Consider the following 9,660-nt stretch of genomic DNA (forward strand, 5'->3'; position numbering starts at 1 on the left):
GCAGAAAGAAGGGATATTATTTTATAAATATCAATACAGATAGTTATTTGTTCTCTACTGTAATATAAGGAGTGATTTGGGTTACTTATTTTACCATGTAAAATGCTATTTATTGCTCGCACTCAGGCTCAATGCTTTCTTAGTTGTGTAATGCGCATAATCAAGGGCGCTGGTCTGGCTGGTTAGCACAGTCATCTATCCAGGCAAAAATGCTGCAGCCCCTTAGAAATGCCAGGCACCATCCCTGTGTGAGGCACTGGGGAAACCGCAGTGAACACAACAGATGTGGTGGCTATCCTCAAGAGCTGCCATTCTAACAGGGAAGACAGGCTTACACAGGTAAGAGGGCCGTTCATTATACTTGTGATAGGCACTACAGAAGATGCAAGGTGCTAAGACAAAGCAAGGAAGACAGTAAACTAGACAACTAATTCTAAATGTGATGCTTGTTATGGAGAGGAGCTAAGGGTGAGGGTCCCAGGGAGGTATAACTTTCCATACATGGAGGATCTCGGCCAAGTTTTCCGGTCGTGGCTTTAGCCTCTGGGATTTTAGAAGGGGTACTGCATACAGTGTTTGTCTGGAGAGGGCTTGTTCCCCATAATCCTTCCTGCGATCCTGGATTGCACAGCTGAGGGCAGTGGCAATATCTTGTCCTTTGACCTGTCACGAAAGGCCCATCTAATTCTATAGATCCTATTCACAAGAGAAATCCCTAGAAAGTGTGTAGGTTAAAAGCAGAGCAGGAATCCTCATAACCTGTTGCTGTTGAGTCAATTCCAACTCACAGGGACCCTGTAGGACACAGTAGAACTGCCCTATAGGGTTTCCAAGGCTGTAATCTTTATGAAAGCAGATTGATATATCTTTGTCCCATGGAGTGGCTGGTGGGTTCAAATCACCCACCTTTCGGTTAGCAGTTGAGTGCTTAACCACTGTGCCACGAGGGCTCCTTCAAATCCTCATAACAAACAAATCAATTTTATTGACAGAGAATGAAGGGTTTATTCTGCTTAGTCATCTTGTAAATGAAAAAAAAAAAACTAAATGAAAGCACCTACTTATTATTGGATCACATGACATGTAGACTGCACCCACCCATTCTCTTGGATTCCATAAGGTGGTAAAAAGGGGACCGTGACCTCAGCTGAATGGTTTTATTGCAGGTGCTGTTCCTCCTTCCTTCTCCCCCGCCTGCAACCTACTGTCCCAGAACTAGCTAAGTTTCCAGACACGGAATTTGCAAAATGAAAATGAGCCAGAAATAGAGATTTACTATTTTACCAACAGGGGAACAAGTTACCAACGAACTGCTATTATGTGATTTGAGGCTGAACAACTTAAAATTCCCCAAGTATCATCATGATGCAAAATCTAGTCACTACAATAAGGGCTATAAGACAGCAGTACCCTACTGCAAGACCTGTGGGCCGTTTACACACAAAGGAATTTTAAGTGATGCTCAGATTTGAAGTCATTTCTACCTGGTCCTCCCATAGTTATACTGAACTGGAAAAAATTTGTTTTGAGTTTAGATTCTCTTCCATTCAGCAAAGATTTATTAAGTCCCTACTAAGGACCAGACATGGAGCTTTGGTGGTGCAGTGGTTAAGTGCACAACTGCTAACAGAAGGGTCAGCTGTTTGAACCCACCAGGCACTCTGTAGGAGAAAAGACCTGATGATCTGCTCCCGTAAAGATTACAGGCTAGGAAACCCTATGGGGCAGATCTACTCTGTCCTATAGGGTCACTATGAGCTGCATGGCACCCAACAACAAGAAGGGGCCAGACCCTGAAGAAGAGATGAATGAAACAATGCCTGCCTCCCAGGAACTCAGTATAGTCAGGGCGACAGATGTATATTCACATGTTCAGTTAGAAGTAGGCAGTAATGAGGGCATCAACCTAAACTGATGGTTGCTTAGAGGAGCGAATTACAGCAGAGTTAGATTTCAGAGGAGGGATCGCTCGAGCTTATCCTTGACCGGTGGGGGATGTGTGCATGTGAACATGTGTGCAGAGACAGTGAGAGAAAAAGAGAGATTGAGAGAGAGATGCAGGCTGGAGTATAGTTCCTCTTAATGTGTTGTGAGTTTGGTCAGGGTCAGTTTCTTTCTGGATCTTGTTCTAGAAATGAACTTGCAAGGAAACAGTGGTTTCTCTGTTCAACTCTTCCCCACTTATCAATGATTCTTCTTTCTATGACCTATACCAATGGCCTTTCCAACACTATTTTGGACACATTTTGCAATAATGTGGTACGTATTTGAGTGTTTCCATTCTTGATACGTGCATCTATTCATTGCATTAACCTCTTGATGAAATTTATTGAACAAATTCACTATCTTGGGTAATCCAGGCCAGTTTTTCCAGGATTCCCTAGTATAATTTAGTATAAAAAAGATTATACTAAATTACAATACTGGGAATGAGCCATTTCATTCAGAATATAATCATTATTGAGATCACATTTTTTAAGGAAAAATCAGGCTCATGTATTTAGATGAAGGATCCCCTCCCCGATCATGCATTCATATAAATACACAACGGCATAAAAGTTAAATTGCAATTTAGTTTTGCATTTAAAATATTACCTTTATTTTAAAAAGATAAGATTATATCTAATCAGGACTATCCTAAAAAATTCAGGGGATCTAGTCCCCCAAGTTTTAGCCACGTCAGCAAGTGATAATGCTTGAATGTGGCCTCCTGGTTCAGTCATTTGTGTTTGTTTTTAAAGTTTTTCATCAACTTAGACTTAAAATTTTTCTGATTTTTAAAATTTTGCATATTTCCCAAGTAGGCAGTACATTCACTTAGAACAAAACGTAAAAACTACAAGAGAGCATACAGCGGCAAGTCTCCTCTGGCCTTTGTCTCTCACCTGCAATATTTCCCATCATCCCTAAGTACCACGAGTAACTTTGGACATAACGTTCCATCATAAAAGTGCTGGTTCCGAGGGTATTTGCACTTGTCATCTGGATAGATAATGCCACACTGTCCCCCAGTGAGGCTGAACTGAGCTATATCCCTGCCAGCAATGTACAAACAGGCCTGTTTGGCGCCGCCTTTACCGCCTTAGCACGCTGCCAAACTTTTGTATCCCTGTCAGTCTGATAGGTGAAACATCATAGTTCAGTGCAATTAAATTTGCATTTTGTTGAAAGTGAGGCTGAGCATTTTTCATATGCTTTCAATATGTTTTTCTGTGAGCTCTTTATGTTGTTTGACTTTCCTATTGAGTTCTGGGTCTTTTTTTTTTTCTTTAATTGAATAAATTTTAGTTTCCCAACTAAAAGAGAAAAAAAATTTTTTCTTGCACCCATCACTGCTATTTCTAGACTGTCATCACCCCAAACAGGAGCTCTGTACCCTGTCAGTACTAGCTCTCCATTTCCCCTCCCTCCAGCCTCCCGTAGCCTCTGATCCACTTTCTGTTTCTATGCATTTGCCTCTCCCAGAGATTTCATATAAGCGGGATCACCCAATCTTTGTCCTTTTGTGTCGGCCTTATTTCACTTAGGACAATGTTTCCGAGCTTCGTTCATGTTGTAGCATGGATCAGAGCTTTATTTCTCTCTATGATTGAATAACAATTTCATCGCATGGATAGGCCACATTTTGTTCATCCGCTCATCTGTTGGTGGACACTTGGGTTGTTTCCACCTTTTGGCTGTTGTCAGTAATACTGCAAAAACATTGGTGTACAAGTATCTGTTTCAGTCCCAGCATTCAGTCTTTTGGGTATATACCTGTCTTTCTTGTTTTGAGTTTAGGAATAAAGACAATTAATTCTACCTGACATGACTGGAAATGTTAAGTCACCAGGATCAATTTCTATAAAATCCTCTTATTTAGAAACACAGGAGATACTCCTGTGTGTGTGTTGTAGCTTTGGCCTTGCTATGATTGGAATTCTCAGTGGGGACGAGGAGAACAGCCTGGGAAATACAGCCTCAGCACTCCTAGGATGCCGAAGCTCTGCCAGTCACCACGTGAGACCAGTGTTAATTATCCTGGCTAGTGAGTTGAGAATGATTACAGCTTTTCTTTCAGAGTCGAAAGCACCAAACACGATGCACACATGCATTCATTCAACCCCTTTTTAATGTGCATAGTGAGCCCACCATTGGACTAGCTGCTGTGGGGAATACAAAATAAACATCTGTTTTAATTCCTGTCTTAAAGGGCTTCATGGCCCATTTAGGGAAAGAAAACACACACAGGGTGAATACAAGATGGAAAGTAACTGCTATACATGAGGTCTGGATCAAGACTAAGGGGGTAGGGTGCTGCTTATACATTAACAGAGACAAGAGCACAGAAAAGCCACAGTCAGGGCAACTTCTTCGACATAACCCAGCACCTCGTGGGACGAAGTTCCTAGGCTCAGAGGTGAAGGACATAGACTTGGGGGACATCTATGTCAACTGGCACAACATAGTTCATAAAGACAAAGTCCTACTTTGGTGAGTAGCATCAGGGGTCTTAAAAGCTTTTAATCAGCCATTTAAGATACAACTATTGGTTTCTTCCTGTCTGGAGCAAAGGAGAGTGAAGAAAACCAAAGACTCAAGGGAGCAATTAGTCCAAAGGACTAACGGACCACACGAACCACAGCCTACAGGATACTGAGACCAGAAGAACTAGATGGTGCTCAGCTACCACTACTGACCACTCTGACTGGGTTCACAACAGAGGGTCTAGACAGAGTGGGAGAAAAATCGTAGAACAAAAAATCAAAGTCACAAAAAAGACCAGACTTACTAGCCAAACAGACACTGGAGGAACCGCCCCCCCCCCCCCCCCGCCCAAACTATGTCCCTAAGACATCTTTCTGAACTGGAACTACAGTCATTCCTGGAGACCACCTTTCAGCCAAGCCATAGACAGGCCCATAAAATAAACAATACCCGAGAGGAACATGCTCCTTAGAGCAATCAATTATAGGAGATCAAAAGGGCAGCATTTGCCCAAAACCAAAGATGGGAAGGCAGGGAGGGGTAGAAAATCAGGACGAAAGGAAATGGGGAAACTAGGATGGAAATGGGGCAAGTGCTGACACATTGTGGGGAATGGCACTAATGTCATGGAACACTTTATGTACAAACTATTGAACGGGAAACTAATTTGCTCTGTAAACTTTCACCGAATGCACGATAAAAATGAAACAAAAAAAATCTTTGTGACTTTGGGATAGACAAAGATCTCTCTCAGGTGAGACCCAAAAAGCACGAACCATTAAAAAATGATGAGCTGGGCTTCATCAAACTTCGAAACTTCTGTTGTTTTAAAGAGACTGTTAAGGAAATGAAAAGGCAAGCCACAGATGGAGAGAAAATATGTGCAATAAACGTATCTGAACTTGTATCCAGAATATATGAAGAGATTTTACAACTCAATAAGCAGACAAACCACCTAACTAAAAAATGGGCAAAAGATATGGATGGACACTTCAGAAGATATATTATCAATAAACGCATGAAAAGACGGTCAACATCATTAGCCGTTAAATAACCAAAAACCAAACCCATTGCCATCGAGTAGATTGCAACTCATAGTGACCCTGTAAAACCCATTCGAGTAGATTCCAACTGGGTAAAACTGCCCTGTAGGGTTGCCAGGGTCAGTGGAAAAGGGAAGATCCTTAATGAGATGGACTGACAAAGTGGCTGCAACAATGGGCTCAAGCATAGCAATGACTGTGAGGGTGGCGCAGGACCAGGCAGTGTTTGGTTCTGTTGTACACAGGGTCACTAGAGTCAGAACCGACTCTACGGCACCTAACAACGACAATCTGCGGAGGCAGACGGCTGCACTTTTCTCCCACGGAGCCGCTCTGATGGGTTCAAACTGCTGACCTTTTTGGTTAGCAGCTGAGCACTTGACCCCTGCACCACCAGGGCTCCTTTTATTAGTCATTAGGGAAACACAAATTAAAACCACGGAGAGCTACCACTACACACCCATTAGAATGGCTAGAATTAAAAAGACTGACACTGCCTAGACACATCCAAACTCCCTGAGGGATGAAATTACTGTGCTGAGGGCTGGGGACCATGGTCTTGGTGGACATCTGGCTCAACTGGCATAACAAAGTTTGTAAAGAAGATATTCTACATCCTACTTTGATGGGTAGCGTCTGGGGTCTTAAAAGCTTGTGAGTGGCCATCTAGGATACTGCACGGGTCCCACCCCATCTGAAGCAAGGGAGATTGAAGAAAACCAACGACGCAAGGGAAAGGACAAATGGACCACAACTACCACAGCCTCCACCCATACTGAGTCCAGCACAGCTAGGTGGTGCCTGGCTACCACCACCCACTGCTCTGACAGGGATCACAACAGAGGGTCCTGGACAGAGCTGGAGAAAAATGTAGAACAAAGTTCTAACACACAAAAAAGACCAAACTTACTGTCTGACAGAGACTGAAGAAACCCTGAGAGTATGGCCCCTGGACACCCTTTTAACTTAGTACTGAGTCTCTCCTGAGGTTCACCCTTCAGCCAAAGATTAGATAGGACTTAAAGATTAGACTGGGTTATGAGACAGAAAGTGATACTGGTGAGGAGTGTGCTTTTTAGCTCAAGTAGACACACGAGACTATGTGGGCAGCTCCCGTCCAGAGGTGAGATGAGAAGGCAGAAGGGGACAGAAGTCGGTTGAATAGACATGGGAATAACAGGGTGGAGAGAAGGAGTGTGCTGTCTGTAGGGAGAGCAGCTAGGGTCATATAACAGCATGCATATAAATTTTTGTATGAGCAACTGACTTGAACTGTAAACTTTCACTTAAAGCGCAATTAAAAAAAAAAAAGGCCTATAAAACAAGACTAAAGGGGCACATCAGCCCGGGGGCAAGGACGAGAAGGCAGGAGGGGACAGGAAAGCTGGTAATAGGAACACAAGGTTGAGAAGGGGAGAGCGTTGACATGTCGTGGGGTTGGCAACCAATGTCATAAAATATGTGTATTAATTGTTTAATGAGAAATTAATTTGCTCTGTAAACCTTCATCTAAAGCACAATAAAAAAAAAAAAGACTGATGCTATGAAGTATTGGCAAGGATGGAGAGAAACTGGAACTCTCATACATTGCTGTTTGGAAGGTAAAATAGTCTTTGTTTAACAGTTTGGAACTTTCTCAAAATGTTCAACATACACTTGGCATACAACCCAGAAATTTCACTCTTAGGTATCCACCCAAGAGAAATGAAGACATACGTCACACAAAAGATTTGTACACAAATGTTCATAGAAGCTTTATTGATAATAGTCCAAAGCTGGAAAGAACCCGAATGTCCATCAATAAGCGAATGGGTAAACAATTTATGCCATATCCATTTGAATACTACTCAGCAAATAAAATGGAATGAACTACAACATGAATAAATCTCAGAAACCTTATGCTGAGTAAAAAAAAAAGCCAGAACTCAAAAGCATATATATGGTATGTTTCCATTTATGTGAAATTCTAGAAAAGACTATCCTATAGAGACAGAAATCGAATCACTGGTTGGCTAAAGTGGGGCTACTGGGCTGCGAAGAAGCTCAAGGGAACTTAGCAGTTGTGGAACTGAACTGTTCCACACCTTGGTTGTGGTAGTGGTGACATGGGTGGACAGGTATATGTTTTTCAAAAATCATCAAGCTCTTCACTTAATATACATTTTACTCAATGTAAATTATGCCTCAATAAAGTTGATTTTTAAAAATCTTAAAAAAAAAAAAAAAAGACCAAGGGGGTGGGAGGAAATGCTAACACCCCGCATTTACTAGACGCCAGTTATGTGCTACACACTAGCAGAGGCCTGCTGCAGATTATTTGTACACCGGCGAGGGAGGCGACCTCCACTGTCTGTTTTGCTCACCACCACGTGCCCACTGCCTCGCGCGGCGCCTGACACAGCAGGTGCTCAGTGGCTGTGGGATGAATGGCCGATCTCCATCCCGTAGATGCATGAACTGAGGTTCACGGACACTCATTAACTTATCTAATGTCCCACTCACCTCATAAATGGGGAGCTAGGATTTGTGCCCAGGTAGGTCTGTCTGACTCCAAATTCCATGCCCTCTCCCTTTCACCAAACTGCTCCTCTGAGGAATCAAGGGAGAAAGAGAGGACCTGAGTGAGGACATCACACTTGAGCAGGGTTGAGAAGATGGTTAACTTAATCACATCTGTAACTCCCTTTTGCTATGTAAGGTAACAGTCACAGGCTGCAGGGATTAGGATGTGAACATCTTTGGGGCCCCTTTATTCTGCTGACCACAGCACTCTTAGGTCTGAAGAACACGCGGTAGAGGAGCAGTGATCCTGGAACCTAGTGCCATCTGCAGCCTTGGGGGAAGATTCCTTGGCAGGAGCCAGGAGCAGCAGGCATGGAGGAGCTCAGCAGGGAGGGAGCAGAGGAAGAAATACCTTGAGCAGTCTCTCCTCCCACCCTCCTATTTCCTGTCGCTGCCTCCCATTAGTCCAGCCCATCTGTAAGCTAGAAGGCCAAGTTGCCTGGGTAGTGCGGTCCACAGGGCTCAGACTCCTGGGCCCACAGCTGGACAGGGAAGGGATCTGAAGGGGTGAATGGAGACTAACAAGCCCCCTGGAGCTTTGCCAATCAAGGTGTGGTCTGTAGACCAACAGCATCAGCCTCACCTGGGACTTATTGGAAATTCAGACTCTCAGGCTCCACTATGCCCCACTGAACCTGAATCTGAAGTTTTTTACAAGACCACTGGAGGGTTCGTAAGCATGTTTGTAGTTTGAGAAGCAGTGCATATTGAGGAATTCCCATGGGGATATAAAAGTCACTGGAGAATATATCTGTATTGGGTCAGAAGACACAGGTTTTAGAGTCATTTAACATCACTAGTGTAGCCATGATGTCTAGCTTATAGAGTTAAAAAAAAAAAAGACCCTAAGACAGAATCTCAACAAGACAAGCACTATCATAAAATGTTGAAAACAATTTCAGATATTCTTAGGTATCACACCTACCAAAGTTTGTGAAATCCCAAGCATATGTTAAATCCAACTAACTATGGGAAAAGAAGGAAAAAAAAAAAATTAAAGGAAGCAAACTCTAAACTTAAAGTCTGCTTGGGAAGTGACAGATGTCTGAATCTTGACAGATTCCTAGACTTATAAAAAGTAGTTTTTTTTTTTTTTTTGTCTTCATTCATACATGTTTGACTTCCTTTCCATATTACCATTATATTTTTTTTTTCGCTCCTACTAAAATCAATTTCCTTCTTTCTAAAGGGTTGATTCTGCCAAGTGCTGCTTTGTATGAAGACTTAAGAAAATGTTTAACAAAAGGCTTGGGTTATGGACAGAGAAAAGCCCTGAGCTCCAGCCATACAGATTATCACCTAGCGGTGTGTCCTTCTACGAATCGATTATTGTGTTTAATACCTTTTCCACATTTGAAAATGGACTAAAATCCTTGTTTGGGACCATATGATTCCTATCTTTAGATTTAAGAATAAACCATCAGGGTGAGTTAAATTACGTGTTTTGGTTTAAGATACTAAATATATTTGAGTTTTAGTTTAGCTACCGGGGATGACAAAGCATTCCATTCTCAGCTTGTCGATTTTGTGGTCCTGTTAGTGGGAAAATCAGGGCTTTGGAACCCCATGGGCTTGAGTTTGGGTCCTG

Source organism: Loxodonta africana, chromosome 19, assembly GCF_030014295.1.
Source record: "Loxodonta africana isolate mLoxAfr1 chromosome 19, mLoxAfr1.hap2, whole genome shotgun sequence".
Taxonomy (NCBI): domain Eukaryota; kingdom Metazoa; phylum Chordata; class Mammalia; order Proboscidea; family Elephantidae; genus Loxodonta; species Loxodonta africana.